Source organism: Nerophis ophidion, linkage group LG10 (assembly GCF_033978795.1).
Source record: "Nerophis ophidion isolate RoL-2023_Sa linkage group LG10, RoL_Noph_v1.0, whole genome shotgun sequence".
In the NCBI taxonomy this organism is placed as follows: Eukaryota; Metazoa; Chordata; class Actinopteri; order Syngnathiformes; family Syngnathidae; genus Nerophis; species Nerophis ophidion.
Window position 1 is genome coordinate 32355384 of NC_084620.1, and position 17750 is coordinate 32373133.

The 17750-nt window shown below is 36.9% G+C and overlaps 1 protein-coding gene across 5 annotated transcripts in view; it reads left to right on the forward strand.

The window, feature by feature from the left end:
• Positions 1–9128: 9128 nt before the first annotated feature.
• Positions 9129–17750, forward strand: part of LOC133560705 (inactive ubiquitin carboxyl-terminal hydrolase 53) — a 46822-nt gene continuing 38200 nt past the window's right edge. For 2 of the 5 annotated variants that reach the window (XM_061913530.1, XM_061913526.1), the window contains exon 1: positions 9129–9285. The gene's annotated coding sequence lies outside the window, so the exon portion shown is untranslated. Of the gene's footprint in view, positions 9601–17750 lie in introns of all 5 variants that reach the window. The other 3 variants (XM_061913527.1, XM_061913528.1, XM_061913531.1) reach the window with 3 other exon arrangements.

The window sequence follows — 17750 nt, forward strand, 5'->3', positions numbered from 1 at the left end:
CCAAAGCCCAAAAAAAGTCTGCGGGCTATAGAGCGTTTTCCGTTCGGGCTCCAGTACTCTGGAATGCCCTCCCGGTAACAGTTCGAGATGCTACCTCAGTAGAAGCATTTAAGTCTCACCTTAAAACTCATCTGTATACTCTAGCCTTTAAATAGACCTCCTTTTTAGACCAGTTGATCTGCCGCTTCTTTTCTTTCTCCTATGTCCCCCCCTCCCTTGTGGAGGGGGTCCGGTCCGATGACCATGGATGAAGTACTGGCTGTCCAGAGTCGAGACCCAGGATGGACCGCTCGCCTGTATCGGTTGGGGACGTCTCTACGCTGCTGATCCGCTTGAGATGGTTTCCTGTGAACGGGACTCTCGCTGCTCTCTTGGATCCGCTTGAACTGAACTCTCGCGGCTGTGTTGGAGCCACTATGGATTGAACTTTCACAGTATCATGTTAGACCCGCTCGACATCCATTGCTTTCGGTCCCCTAGAGAGGGGGGGTTGCCCACATCTGAGGTCCTCTCCAAGGTTTCTCATAGTCAGCATTGTCAGTGGCGTCCCACTGGATGTGAATTCTCTCTGCCCACTGGGTGTGAGTTTTCCTTGCCCTTTTGTGGGTTCTTCCGAGGATGTTGTAGTCTTAATGATTTGTGCAGTCCTTTGAGACATTTGTGATTTGGGGCTATATAAATAAACATTGATTGATTGATTGATTGAACAGCAAGTTAATGTTATGATAAAACATGTTTAAAACACACAAAAAATGCGCTAAAATACATTGTAAATAAAGACTAGTCAATTTCACTAACATATTTATTTTAAAGCTGCCATCCCGCAAGTCAACCGATTGCCACGCTCCCAAACTTGTAATTATTTCAAAAGGAAGTCTTTTACGTCCCCCAAGGAAATGTGCGTGGAAGGAAACAGCTTTAAATGGAGTTGGGGGCCTTTCAAGTACTTCCTGGGGAAATGCTGGACTGTGCTGATACATTGTGAGAGCCCTCCATCGCACACCCACTGAAACACTGATTGCCGTTTCTTTTGCTTTGTGCAGCCCGTTTTAAACCAATAATATACATATCATACATATTTTGAATGCAATAATATTCATTGTGCGGCTTTTTAAAGAGTAGTGTTTTTGTTGCAGTATATAGCAAATAAAATGGCGATATGTTCAAGTTAGTATGAAAAAAAAAAATATATATATATATATATTTTTTTTTATAAAAAAATTAAAAATAGCCACATTTGGAAAAATACATTATATAAAAACACGAGTAAAGGGCTTATTGATACATCTTTTGTGATGCTTCACCTATTCGTAATTACATAAAGACTGCAGCCTTTCGCAAGAAGGTTGTGTCAACAGATGGTTACATGCAGCTTTGCACACATTTGGTGTTTTGACTCTTTATCATAACACCCTCCTCCTGGCAGGTCAGCAGTGGCGGTCAGCTACTACTTACTACCTTTTGGCTGCCATCTTGCCTCCTCCCTCTTGCTCCATATCCAAAAGGAGGCTCTCCTTTTCCGACTCCCCCAATCTCTCTGCCGACCTGCACCAAATTTCTGTAGCGCTCAAATCTCCTCTCTTACGCCTCTTCGCACTTTTTTTAAACTTTCATTTTCAGCTTCCTCTTGCTAGCAGTTTTTCATTATTTAGAACGTTCAAAAAGAGAAAGACATCTTCTTGTCTCACATGGGGATGTACGTAAATGAAAGGCAAAGTTTAAAAAAAGGTGCAGTCCCCCTTTAATATTTTAGCATGAATAGCCTGCATAAAAGTACAAACAAAAAGTACATATGAAAATATTTTATAATGATATTGGATAATGAATCATCAGATGATTAATTAAACATTAATTTATAACAATCATGGATTCTAAACACATTAAATGAATTAGGTTTTACTTTCCCTTGCATTTGCTTTCCTTATGTTGCTGAATGAATATATTTTGATTCATTTATGTTTAAAAAGTAAATTTTGTCAAAGAATATATACTACATATAGTACAACTAGGGTTGTAACGTTTACCGGTAATAGTATAGTACCGCGATACTAATGAATCATATTCGTTACTATACAGCCTCTGAAAAGTACTTACTAATAAAAGACAAGTTGTCTTGTATGTTCACTATTTTATTTAAGGACAAACTTGCAATAAGAAGCATATGTTTAATGTACCGTAAGATTTATTGTTAAAATAAAGCCGCTAATGCAGTATTTTCTCGTCCACGTTTTTTTTTAGAAAAGTACCAAAAACTATTTAAATAATTTCGGTCCTGGTACAAACATATTGGTATTGGGACAACACTAAGTACAACAATATATTCCTAATATAAACCTAATTTGTCTGCCTAACGTGTTTTAAATAAACAAACAAATGGGGAAAATATTGTACATAATATATTTGGGATAGCAAATAGTGTGTATTGGGCTTTATTCAATCTTTATCAGCTACAACCTAATCTTATTGGAAAACTTTGCATGTCTCAACGGTCCTATAAGTGTTACTGAAGGAAATAGGCAAAGCATTTTACTGAAAATACTTATAGTGTCCACCAGAGACTACTTTTGCTGTTTCCCTTTCTTCAATCTTTTAACCAATTTCAACGGAGCTCGGTGTGACGTGTCGGCCATCTTGGATAATCTTGAATTTTTTGCAAAGCCAGGGGTTTAAAAAAACAAGAAATAAACTGAAGATTACATGTATCAAATTCAAGATTTAGACATACAATACAGCCCAAAAGTTTGGACACACCTTCTCCTCATTCAATGCGTTTTCTTTATTTTCATGACTATTTACATTGTAGATTGTCACTGAAGGCATCAAAACTATGAATGAACACATGAGGAGTTATGTACTCGACAAAAAAAGGTGAAATAACTGAAAACATGTTTTATATTTTAGTTTCTTCAAAATAGCCACCATTTGCTCTAATTGTTGATTTGCACACTCTTGGCATTCTCTTGATGAGCTTCAAGCACACCTATGAAGTGAAAACCATTTCACTTAAAGCTCATCAAGAGAATACCAAGAGTGTGTGAAAAAGTGAAAAAAAAACAAAAACGCATTGAATGAGAAGGTGTGTCCAAACTTTTAGCCTGTACTCTAGATTTAACATTTATATTTAGATTCAACATTTAGATCTAGACTTAATATTCATGCTTATATCATCATTTGAACAAATTTTTTACGCATCTGCTGCACTATTGAATGGCATGCTTGAAAGAGATGGAAGCTGCGAAATGTGGTAAAAATTATAGTAAAATAGAGTAGTGTGGATCATCATATAACAATGCGTTCAACAAAAGTAGATATAACCCTGCCTCTCAGTATTCATGTATTATTCATTGGAGCTCTTGTAAGGGTCAGCAGGGATGCCACCGTGCGGAGAGCCAATCAGCTGACTAGTTCCCTCCAGAAGTGCTGGTCTTGTGCTAGGCCCTCAGCTTCCCCTGGTCTCCTAATGGGTGCGTGGCTTTACTCCTGGTCTTCTCCAGCCTGAGGCCCTGAGGTTGAACGTTACTGGGGCGGGAAAAAAACAGACTTAAAAACACAATCATTCGTAAATGAATTAGTAAATCAGTTATAACTTTGTATACAAATGGTATATTGGTTTGGATTTGTTTCAAACATGCAAACAGTCACAACATGATATGTGACAATTCCCAGTTTCTCTTTTCAACATGTTCAAAAAGGAGTAGGAAGAATCAGAGCGTATTTAATCATACCCCTTTTTCATATCATAGCAATTACTAACACTTGTATTCACATCCCTCTCTCTATTTGCACACAATTTACTCCATAAATAATCCAATTCTAAAAAAGCAAAAACAAAATAAACAGTAAAGTAAGTTGTAACTCACGTAGGGAGATTAATGAGATTATCTGATTTTTAATACATTCAAGATGTTCACCATTATTCTTCTACTTTGTACTTTGCATACGAAGTACAAAGAAGAAGAATAATAATGTGTTTATAAACACTTTGAGTTTAAACATCCTCTTAAACTATATTGTTTGACCTCTTTGCTTAATCCATTCTACAATTAAACTCCACATACTGATATACTAAAGGTTTTCAGTGTTGTACATGCACACAAATTGTTTTCAATTGTGATTAGCTCTAAGGTTATATTTCTCCTCTTTTGGGCAGCAGGTTGTAGTTTGCTTTATGCATAATTTTAGTTGTTTGCAAAGTCACCAAATCATTGAATTTCAATATTTTTGATTGAATAAATAAATTGGTTTGAGTGTTCTCTGTTTACCATCTATTGCATTTGTAATCTATCTCTTCCGCCCAAGTGCAGTTGGGATAGGCTCCAGCACCCCTTTGCCCCAAAAGGGACAAGCGGTAGAAAATGGATGGATGGATGCATTTGTAATGTCTGCAGTTATTTTGATTAATGCCATACATTTTGAAATACAGGTTCTGTATCTATGTTGGTTCTCCGCAAGTGTTCTAATACATTTTGTTTTAGGAATTTGTCCAATCTGTTTTTTTTTATAGTTTTTTTTAAATAATTGTAGTTAATGTTGGCGGTAAGGAAACAGGTCTGTCATTTTTAAACTAGTGTTTGTATCCAGTCTTATAAATCGGCACAACTTTAACTATTGTCCTTCTTTTTGGGAAAAATGCCTATTTGATATGACAGGTTACTGATGCACTGTACATTAATGGTTCTGAATTTTTTTCAATAACCTTTTTTATCATTACCATATCAATTCTATTACAATCAATTGCTGGATATAAATGAATATGTTCCCATGCATTGACAGACAATGATAGTTGATGTCTTATAATTAAACACAGCATAAAACAAATATTAATTATTAGAATAGGAAATAAGAATTGTGTGTGTCTTATTAATCAGAGTATGAAACGTTGGCAAAGATGATAGCGTTATTCTTCTTCCTTATACCTTGTAAATGTCTTGCTTGTATACTGTTTCTTAAAATTACTCGTTAGCAGATTTTTGGAGTTTGCTAAGTCTGTTCCATAATTTATCCTATTGTGTTGGGCCTGTGTACAAAAGTTTCGAGTTACAACTTGCCTTAGGTTATATTTCTCCTCTCTTGTTGAGAGAATGTGTCGTATATCCTTGGATAGCAGGTTGTTGTTTGCTTTGTGCATAAACTATGGTGGTTGTTGCGAATTGGACTAGAATTTGCATAACTGACTAAGTGACCTAATTAATTGTGCTTTCTCCATAACCAGCATTATGGAATAGCTTGGCTGACATTTGTAGTGCGAGTGTAAAAGCACTTTGGTAATTAATGTTAGTGGTGTGAATCTGTGACCGCCTAACAATTTGATGCGATTCCAATTCCTGGGATAATGATTCTATTCAGAATTTGTTCTCGAATTAACACGATTCTCAATTCAAAATGATACTCGCAATGTATTATTTGGTACGATAATTACAATTAATTTTTTGAAACAGGTTGCAGGTAGGAAAAACTTCTCATTGCATGGAGAAAGACTAAGGACAGATTTTTGAAAATAATTCAGTTATGGTTACTGGAGAACAACAGAGTAAGTTTATATTTAATGTGAGAGTCCCTGCTCATTTCATCATACATTAAGACCATGTTTGTATTATGTTGTTTTATTTCCAATCATTACTGTGTGATTGTTTTATTAATGCATCATCCCTCAAACATAATGCAACATACAATCATCTGCAAATTTGATTAGTTTTAAGTATTTGGTGCATTTCTACATGCATTTTATATAGGTTAAAACTTTTTGGTCCTTAAATTTGACCAAATATATTTAAAATCTGTGTGCTGATAAAAATATATTTTTTAAAATCTGCATGAAAGTGAAACAATTAAATATATATTCAATTATGCATTTAAAATAAATTAAAATATATAATTTTAAATGCACCACTTCTATGGGTGTTTGGTTCATGCAACGGCAAAGAGCCTTTTGTCACTTTATTTTCTCTTTACCTCTCTCTTATCATCTACGTATTTAAATATTGTAGCTAGACTACAAGTATGATTAAATACGCTATATGCCATTTGGATGTGAATCAATTGTTTTGTGCACCCTTAATTACTATTAATCTATATGTCCACACAATAATTCAGTTATGGTTACTAGAGAACAACAGATTTCCATATTTAATGTGAGAGTCCCTGCTCATTTTATCATACATTAAGACCCTGTTTGTATTGTATTGTTTTATTTCCAATCATTACATTGTGTGATTGTTTTCTTAATGCGTCATCCCCTGAACATAATGCAACATACTATCATCTGCAAATTTGATTAGTTTTAAGTAATTGGTGCCTTTCAACTAGCAATTTACATAGGTTAAACCTTTTCGGTCATGAAATTTGACCAAATATATTTAAAATATGTGTGCAATTAAACATCATTATTATTATTTTTTTAATCTGCATAAAATTTAAACATTTAAATACATTTTCAATTATGCATGTAACATATATTAAAGTAAAACATTTAAATTGCACCACTTCTATGGGTGTTTGGTTCAAGCAAAGGCAAAGATCCTGTCATTACTTTTGTCACTTTTTTTCTCTTCCCCTCTCTCTTATCATCTACATCAGGGGTGTCAAACTCATTTTAGATCGGGGGCCACATGGAGAAAAATCTACTTCCAAGTGGGCCGGACTGGTAAAATCCCTGCACGATAACTTAAAAATAAAGACACCTTCAGATTATTTTCTCTGTTTAAAAATAGAAGAAGCACATTCTGAAAATGTACAAATCATAATGTTGTTGTTTTTTTACACGTACATGTTGCGGTTAATAGTATTCTATCTTTATTTGTCGTTATTTATATTTTCTGAATGAATTATGTGATAATGTTCATTGGTGTTCATTTTCAATCAATCAAGATAAAAATATCAAAATCAAATTAATTTGTCATGTATGTAGTTTGATCATTTTCCTCGATTGATGTATTAACATCATGTGGTTTATTTTGTACATATGTACCATCATCCACAGCAGGGGTCGGCAACCTTTACCACTCAAAAAGCCATTTCGACCCGTTTCACAAAATAAAGAAAACTATGGCAGCCACAAGACTCTTTTGAAATTTAAAATGAAATAACACAGAGTACAACGTTTTTTTTTTTTGCTTTGTGCTATGTATTAACCAGGGGTCTCAGACACGCGGCCCGCACCTTAATATGAAAATTTAATATTAGCGCGGCTCGCGAGTTTTATTTGGATTACGCTTGACAACATCACATTTGCCAACCATCTCAATTTTTCCGGGAGACTACCGAGTTTCAGAGCAACCATTCTCTCAACTGTCTGTTGGTTTACACCCAAACAACAATAATAAGGGTGTGCTATGATGACAATGCGTTTAGCGCCCTCTACAAGCGTAACAAACAGCTTACCACCCCATTCACATGTTGTATGCGGCTTCTGTAGACACACATAAGCGAATGCAAGGCATACTTGCTCAACAGCCATACAGGTTACACTGAGGGTTGTGATATAAACAACTTTAGCACTCTTACTAATATGCGCCACACTGTGAAACTACACCAAACAAGAATGACAAACACATTTCGGGAGAACATCCGCACTGTAACACAACATAAACACAAAAGAACAAATACCCAGAATCGCATGTATCCCAAACTATTCCGGGCTACATTATACCACCAAACTCCGCCCACCTCAACCGACGCACAGAGGGGGAGGGGGTGGGGGGGAGTATAATGTAGCCCAGAAGAGTTAGGGATGCATGGGATTCTGGGTATTTTTTTCTGTTGTGTTTATGTTGTGTTACAGTGCGGATGTTCTCCCGAAATGTGGTCGTCATTCTTTTTTGTTGTGGCGCATATTAGTAAAAGTGTTAAACTTGTTTATATCACAACTCTCAGTGTAACCTGTATCGCTGTTGAACAAGTATGCCTTGCAGTCGCTTGCGTGTTGAGTCAGTAGCCTCACACTAGATGTTGCCGACCGTCACTCAGATAGCATAGTAATAAAGCGGACGCGACGATATGGTCAAGAGGACGTTTAAGGCATTGCCATCACGGCACGCCCTCAATATTGTTGTCCGGGTGAAAATCTGAGAATGTTATCTGGGGAGATTTCTGGGAGAGGCACTGAAATCCGGAAAACACCCCGGAAAAATGGGGGGGTCGGCAAGTATGCAGCTGAGCCACATCAGGGTGACCCAAGAGCCGCATGTGGCACCGGAGCCGCGGGTTGCCGACCCTTGATATTCGGAGATACAAAGAATTGCTATTGCAACATCCAGTAAACCAGGGGTCGGGAACCTTTTTGACTGAGAGAGCCATACAAGCCAAATATTTTTAAAAGTATTTCCATGAGAGCCATATAATATTTTTTTTAAGACTGAGTACAACTAAATGCGTGCATTTTTAAGTAAGACCAACATTCATAATAAGTCTCTTATTCATTTTAATAACATGGTTATTCTGAAGCTAACCAACAAAAAATAAAATACTTTACCATTAATGCGACTTCTTGAACAGGTGCGGTAGAAACTGGATGGATGGATTAAAATGCATGAGAATGTTTTATATTTTGAATGTTATTTTTGACACTGTGATTGCCAGCGGAATTATTCATTATTTACTGTTATTTATTTATTATTTATTGTTAAGCAATATCAGCTATGATTTATCTGAGAGCCAGATGTAGTCATCAAAAGAGCCACATCTTGCTCTAGAGCCATAGGTTCCCTACCCCTGCAGTAGACACATGTAGAAGAGCTGTTTCTTTCATTCAAAAATTTCAGGTTAATTTGTATACTTAGCAAACTCATCCCGCGGGCCGGATAAAACCTGTTTGCGGGCCGTAGGTTTGACACACCTGATCTACGTATTTAAATATTTTTGCTCGGCTACAAGTATGATTAAATACGCTCCATGTATGCAATGAATACACTTCACAATAAATACATATAGATTAGAAATGCGAATTCAATCATTCCCTTGACACTGTGGTGCAGTCATAGCAATTATTGAATATCTCTAAATGCAATAGATTTTGTGAATTTGGAACTTTTTAAAAAGAAAAAACGGTTAGACCGTGAGAGCATGCGTGCGCGTGCGTGTCCGCGGTCGTGTAGCGAGCATGGCACACTGCAGTAAACAGAGAGTTGAGGGAGGGGCGTGGCTTAACGTCTCGCTGCACAAAACATCTCTGATCCAGTTGACATATTTCAGGTGCCGACACAAAGTGGACGAGGCGAGCCACCATTGCTGCCGATTCTCTTACCGGGGCAGCAGCAGCACAAAACAAACGCCAGAGGAGGACTCTTGGTGTGTATTTATTTTTGTACTTCCAAACCAAAAGGGAAGTTTATATTGTTTCTGCCGGGGCGGTCGTCTCTTGAGAAGCAGCACCAAGTCTCCTACCTTGTCTATTGGATGGTTCCTCCCACTTTCCCCCCTACCAATTTCGCAACTCTGGTTTGGGCAATCTCGCCTTACATCCGGATTTTTTTCTTTACAACCTTTTTGGGTAAGATTTTATTTCTTTAAACGTTTTTTTTAATTTTGTTTTTTGCCCGTTTTCTTTCGATGGGCAGTATTCGCCACGCTTTCCGGTGAGGAAATACCTGGTCTCGAGCCCAGGTAAGTCAAAGAATCAGGAAGGGCCTCAAAAGTCAGCAGCAGGTGTATTAAAAACGCACATTGTTATCTAAAGCAGTTTTAAAAGCGACTTAAAAATGCCAATTGTTATTTTGAAACGTTAATATTACTGAAAGTTAGCTCGCTTTTAATGTCACATGCGTGTTGTTGTTTAATGGCAAGCTATACCCACGGAAAAGTTGCCAATATGACCGTAACTAGTTCGTTTGTTGTGGCAAATAGACCAACATTCACTTAATTAACTACTTAAATTCAATGAAAGGGGAGTTAACGTGAATAAAATACCGTCGTGTGTGTCAGTTTTGGCTAAATTAGCCTAAACTAGCTGCCTTGGCTAAAGGTTTCGTGTGACGTCATCATGTGGACAAATTGCACTATAATGATGAGCGGACATAACATTAGATACATTTTCCCATCATAATGACCTCTAATTAGGGAGGAAAACTGTACTCATGTTTTGTCATCAATTATAAAGAGGAATCGAAACGAATATGGCCCTGCGATGAGGGGGTGACTTGTCCAGGGTGTACTCCGCCTTCCGCCCGATTGCAGCTGAGATAGGCACCAGCGCCCCCCGCGACCCCAAAGGGAATAAGCGGTAGTAAATGGATGGAAACGAATATGCAATTTTTTTGTAGGTTGCCTACAATGTTTGCCCTTTAAGCCAAATGAAAGGAACAAAGCGATTTATTTGCCACGTGTAGTTTTATTTTTGCTAAATTAGAATGTTGTCCGTCTATGTGTGTTGGCCCTGCGATGAAGTGGCGACTTGTCCAGGGTGTAACACCGCCTTCCGCCCGAAGGCAGCTGAGATAGGTTCCAGCACACCCCTCGCCCCCACTCAAAAAGTGACAAGCGGTAGAAATGGATGGATGGATGGATAGCCTAAGACTGCTGCCAAGCCGTGATGTCATCACATGGATAAATTATGCATGACGGTCAGCAGCCACCCGCGACCCTTAAAGGGACAAGCGGTAGGAAATGGATGGATGGGTCAGCAGCCATTAAATTAGGTACACATTTTCAAATGCCAATAAAACAAAATCATTCTAAATTAGACGATTTACGTTGCATTCCAAAACATGCTTACTATTAGCAGTTTAAAATATATTCTTTGCCTTATTAATTTTAATAAGTGGAGCGACATATTAGAAACACCAACAAGTATGATGCAGTGCACTTTTACACCAATGCATTGACTTACCTCGATCTCAATTTTATACACTGCTGCTGGAATTTTAATTTTCCTGAGGGAACTCTCCTGAAGGAATCAATATAGTACTATCTTTCTATCTTTCTATCTATCTATCTATCTATCTATCTATCTATCTATCTATCTATCTATCTATCTATCTATCTATCTATCTATCTATCTATCTAACCTTACCTTACCTTACCTTACCTTACCTTACCTTACCTGGTCTCGAGCCCAGGTAAGTCAAAGAATCAGTCAGGGCCTCAAAAATCAGCAGTAGGTGTATTAAAAACGCGCATTGTTATCTAAAGCAGTTTTAAAGCGACTTAAACATTTTAAAACATTAATATTACTGAAAGTTCGCTCACATGTAATGTTGCATGCTTGTTGTTGTTTAATGGCAAGCTATGTCGACCGAAAAGTTGCAAATATGACTCTAAGTAGTTTGTTTGTTGTGGCGAATAGTCTAACATTGAGTGACAGTTTTGGCTAAATTAGCCTAAACTAGGATAAAGGTTTCGTGTGATGTCATCATGTGGACAAATTCAATCAATCAGTCAATCAATATTTATTTATATAGCCCTAAATCACAAGTGTCTCAAAGGGCTGCACAAGGCACAACGTCATCCGCGGATCAGCGCCAACATTATGGCAAGGAAAATCTCACAACCCAGTGGGATGTCGATGAGAATGACTATGAGAAGCCTTGGAGAGAACTGCAAATGTGGGTAACCCCTCCACCCTCCTTTAGGGTAGACCGGTGCAATGGACGTCGAGAGGGTCTGACATAATATTGTGAAAGTCCAGTCCATAGTGGCTCTAACATAATAGTGAGAGTCCACTAGTATTGCACTATGATGATGAGCGGACATTATATTAGGTACATATTTTCCATCGTAATGACCTAATTAGGGAGGAAAACTGCCCACATGTTTTTTCATCAATTAAAATGAGGAAATAATGAAACAAATATGTTTTATTTTGTAGTTTGCTTACAACAAAGCGATTTATGTGTCACGTGTAGTTTTATCTTTGCTAAATTAGCCTAAGACACCTGCCGAGGCGTGATGTCATCACGTGGATAAAGTATGCATGATGGTGAGCAGCTATTACAATAGGTACACATTTTGAAATAAAAATTACACTAATTCTTCTTTCTTGATTAGACGATTGACGTTGTGTTCCAAAACATGCTTACTATCAGCAGTTTTAAATACAAACCCCGTTTCCATATGAGTTGGGAAATTGTGTTAGATGTAAATATAAACAGAATACAATGATTTGCCAATCCTTTTCAAACCATATTCAATTGAATGCACTACAAAGACAAGATATTTGATGTTCAAACTTATAAACTTTATTTTTTTTTTGCAAATAATAATTAACTTAGAATTTCATGGCTGCAACACGTGCCAAAGTAGTTGGGAAAGGACATGTTCACCACTGTGTTACATCCCCTTTTCTTTTAACAACACTCAATAAACGTTTGGGAACTGAGGAAACTAATTTTTGAAGCTTTGAAAGTGGAATTCTTTCCCATTCTTGTTTTATGCAGAGCTTCAGTCGTTCAACAGTCCGGGGTCTCTGCTGTTGTATTTTACGCTTCATAATGCGCCAATCATTTTCGATGGGAGACAGGTCTGGACTGCAGGCGGGCCAGGAAAGTCCCTGCACTCTTTTTTTATGAAGCCACGCTGTTGTAACACTTGTCTTGCTGAAATAAGCAGGGGTGTCCATGATAACGTTGCTTGGATGACATGTTCCAAAACCTGTATGTACCTTTCAGCATTAATGGTGCCTTCACAGATGTGTAAGTTACCCATGCCTTGGGCATTATTACACCCCCATACCATCACAGATGATAGCTTTTGAACTTTGCGCCTATAACAATCTGAATAGTTATTTTCCTCTTCGTTCTGGAGGACACCACGTCCTCTGTTTCCAAATATAATTTGAAATGTGGACTCGTCAGACCACAGAACACCTTTCCACTTTGCATCAGTCCATCTTAGGTGAGCTTGAGCCCAGCCAAGCCGGAGGCGTTTCAGGATATTGTTGATAAATGGGTTTGGCTTTGCATAGAAGATTTTTAACTTGCACTTACAGATGTAGCGACCAACTGTAGTTACTGACACGGGTTTTATGAAGTGTTCCTGAGCCAATGTGGTGAGATCCTATACTCACTGATGTCAGTTTTTGATGCAGTACCGCCTGAGGGATCAAAAGTCTGTAATATCATCGCTTATGTGCAGTGATTTCTCTAGATTCTCTGAACTTTTTGATGATTTTACGGACCGTAGATGGTAAAATCCCTAAATTCCTTGCACTAGCTCATTGAGAAATGTTGTTCTAAAACTGTTTGACAATTTGCTTACAAAGTGGTGACCCTCGCCCCATCATTGTTTGTGAATTACTTAGCATTTCATAGAAGCTGCTTTTATACCCAATCATGGCACCCAATTAGCTTGCACACCTGTGGGATGTTTCATATAAGTGTTTGATGAGCATTCCTCAACTTTAGCAGTATTTATTGCCACCTTTTCCAACTTCTTTGTCACGTGTTGCTGGCATGAAATTATAAAGTTAATGATTATTTGCAAAAAAAATCTTAAACAGTTTGAACATCAAATATGTCTTTGTAGCATATTTAACTGAATATGGGTTGAAAATGATTTGCAAATCATTGTATTCCATTTATATTTACATCTAACACAATTTCCCAACTCATAAGGAAACAGGGTTTGTCTATTATTTGCCTTATTATTTGTATTCGGTGGAGCGACATATTAGAAACACCAACAAGTATGATGCAGTGCACTTTTACATTACACCAATGCATAAAGCAAGAATAAAACTATGTTTAAATATATTCTCATATTGGATCGCATTAGTTATATATTTGTAGGGCTACTGTGGATAATTTCTCTCCTGCACAAAGTGAGGCATGCTGGAGAACCTGTTTTGTTTGCAAAATGCCAAGCAAGAGCACTTTAAGCTTTGTAAACATTACCTCAGTAAGTCAATCAGTCTGTGTGAGTACGGCGAAACTATAAGGTCACTAATTTCTAGTCACAAGAGCTCAAGGTGGTAGTAGCCATTAAAATATTGCTAATTTATGACAGGAACAATATTAACAATATAGTAAAATAAAGTTATTACTGTATGTTGTACTGTATGTTTTGCTATAATAGACCAAACGTGCAAAAATAAACGTCGCCAAAATAAAGGTCAAAATATTTATTTTATGGTGTAAAAAGATGTCATTCGTAGTTTATTAAAAATAACAAAACATGCTTTTTAACGTTCCATCATGCAAGTGTAAAAATCCAAAACAAACATGCTTCACTTGAGTAATTCGTATAGCAATTTTTCTCAATTTGCATGGCTCCTAATGGTTGTACAAGTGTACAAATACTTTTTTGACCAGTAAAAACAATAACATGTATACTAACTTTGGCAGTGCAGAAGTTTGTAACTCATATTTTTTTACTGTAACTCATAATTTTTGTAACTGCCAGAGCCGAACCGGCCACTTCTCGTATTGTATATCCGGTCGCATCGATTTATTGTTAACAACCATGGTAACTCATAAAATGACCAAGTTGATATTGCACTAAATTAATTCTGCCGGGGATGCTTAGTTGTTTTTGATAAGTTCCACAACTTTAAATATGACATTTCTTTATACTGAACTTGCACGACATCAACGTTTGGCAGTCGACCAATTCCCTCAAAAACAGTTGTATTACTCCTCCTTGTCGGGGAGAATTGTAAAATCCAAAGTGTGCCCAAACATTTGCAATCAGCAAAGACGGGACTCACTGTATTCTTTTTTCTTTCATACAGAAACATTACGGACCTCTAAAGCTAGCTCGGTAACTTTAGCAGCGTGCCGGACCCGCCACTTACTGAAACAAAACTCTACAGAGGCAATTACCTGACAAACCATACGCGTAGTGAATAACTGCGAATGTGGCCTTAACGTCTTTTTAAAAAGTGATTATTGAAAATTTTCGATACATTCTGAATCGTGATGTATAAGAATTGTAATTTGGATGTGAATACATTTTTTTACATTCTTCCTCTCGCGATGTCGTCACAAAAAAATCTAAAGGATTGTGTTTTTTTGTTTTGAAGTAGGAGGCACATTTCTTCCTGTATCTTTCAATTCCGAGTTGTTGTATGACCTCTTCTACTATATCTGTGAATTGCTATGCACTGCCATGTACTTTATTATATCTTCAGTTCATCCTTGATTTGTATTTTGGCTCAGTATATTTTAAAATGTTAAATTTTTCAAGGAACTGGCTTGCCTGAAGTGTACATGGAGAATGTCTGTGATAATCAAAAGTTAATTTCTACTACCATGACATCATCATGACTTGATGATGCTTGCTTGCATGACCTCACTCAAAGTCAATGTTTTGTCACTTTGACAGTCAATTATGTTCCTATTAAAGCCCTTAAGTAAATTTAAACCACAAGAGAACAAAAAATTGTTTGAAAAACTATGAATACTAACTAAGTATTAGTGATATATGCCAGACCTAGGCATTTATTTTAACTTTTGGGGGGCACAATGAGAGAAAACAATAGTGTCTGAGGGCCGGTGTGTATGTTTGTATAATATATATGTGTGTGTGTATGTATGTACTGTATATATGTGTATATATAAACAACATGGGATACTTTTTGACCTGTATCTGGCCCGTGGGCTGTATTTTGCCATGGTCAGTTGTAAGAGGAAAATGGATTTAGATCCTAATCTTATGGCAATGCTTAGAACAAATAACTCCATGGGCTAATTTCTGAATTATATGGAACAAAAAAGCTGTTTCTTAACAAGGTAGTCCATCAGCAGATGGCTATCGAAATAAATTCTGCCGATCCCTGACCACTCCGCAGCCAAATATTCTTCTTCGTAACTCCATTGGCCCCCCGTCTGACTTGCTGATGTGCCTCTCCGGGTGATTTGCTTCTGAGTTGCTAGCTTGTGCATTTTCTTAATGACGAGAGAAAGAAGCAATGGGTTGTTGTTTTTCTTCTTTCTTTTGTTTTGCTTGACAAGTCTAAGTAAACCTTTATTTGCAGTAGGAGACCAGACTTTCTCTACCACCTTAGGGAAAACAGATGTATTTGCCTGTAAAACAGTGTTGAGAGAGCATAGACTATTCCTTTTATTAGAATGTCGATGTAATAGTTTAAGCCAGTGGTGTCCAAACTTGATTCATGGGCCATTTTGATTTGATTTATTTTCTTAAGTCATTGCTAGCAATTGTCCAGAAGAAATTCCAGAGCCTGGAGACCTGCCTTTTGTTGTTGGTCTTATGTCTACTCCACTATGCCTCTATGGTAAAATATGTGCAAATATACATTTTTAAAGGTGAACTGTGAGGATTCGAAGATACATTTAATAAACTTAAATGTGGTCTAGATTATAGGTATGTATTATGTATGCTTTGGTGTAAATTTGGCTCCACAGTCTTATTTTGAACCCACTTTCTGATCGTTGCAAGTGGTTTGTTTGTGGAGACCTTCCATTTAGATGCAAATACAGCCCTCCGTGCTCCAACCCCATCAAACTATGAAGATTAATCTTTCAAAAATCTACATTGTTTAAACATACATCTTGAAAAAGAACATCAGTGCTATTTTTTTTTCTAGACACAGGTAAAAATGAACAATAATAAACACCGAAAATTGGGGGGGGGGTAATAGACTACAGACTCTGATTACATTAAACACATTGTTTATCAAAAAATAACCAAATAACAATATCTTATAATAAATAAAAATATCAGAGAAATAAAGAAGCCTACAATTTGTTGTTGTTTTCCGCTCCATTTGCAGAATGGTGATATACGATATATATCTCAATATTGTTTCCGTAAAGTATAAACTAAACACAAAACAGTCCTAGTTACCTGAGAAACTAAGTATGCCATTATTAGTAAGTCAATATTTTGACTTAGTAGTCTGATGCTAGTTCGTCTTAATGGTCAGACGATTGCTTCTCGGATGTTTCCATCATGTTCAGAAGTCTTTTTTTTATCCGGACATCTTCTTCTACTGCATTCAGCAACTTTGTCTCTATTGGAAGTTTTCGTTTTAGTCTGTCGTGCTTGTGGCTGTTGATTTTTTGCCTAGTGAAAAAAAAAGTCCTTTTTATAAGGTTTTTTACAAAATGACATTCAATAATCATGAATACATTATTTGGGATAAACCCACATTAGCACGGGTGTAAAAATAGTGACATGTTATTTACAACATGTCAAATGGCCCTCAACATCGTGGGGAAACGATGTGTGTCAATAAAGCACTTCGAGGTATTTTTAATTTTGATAGAAAAAAAAACATTGAATGCAACTGCAGCTTTACGTAACTCAATATTTTTTCTTACAATAAACTACTTAAAGCATGTTTAATACAACCCTATTTAAATGCATCTAAAACAGCTGAACTTTAATATATGCTTGCCATCTTGACTTTTGATTCCAAAGCAAGCATTTTTGTCACACTGTTGTCAAACAATTGTCATATTCATACAAATGGGCAAAATATGATTCCACATTGTTGAAAGTGGTCATCTGAGAGCATTTGTAATTGCAGTGCAGTTCATATAAAAATGTTTTGATGCGCCATCTATCTGCCTTTTAACAATATTACTTCCTAGCAATGAAGTTAGCGCCCACATACCTGAAGTATCTTTCACCACAGAAGATTGTGGATTGCTCCCATTGGAATCTTGCTGCTCTTGTACATCATTCGGCATATCTTTGTCTGTGACCAGGCTGTCAAGGGTGAATGGAGAATCCCAACTCCTGTCAGAGGTTGTGTCAATATCTGATGTTTCTATTACAAATGGAATGGATGTAGTTGATGGAGAACCGCCCCAGGTCTGCTGGCATAGTTGGAAGTACAGCAAAACAACTCTACC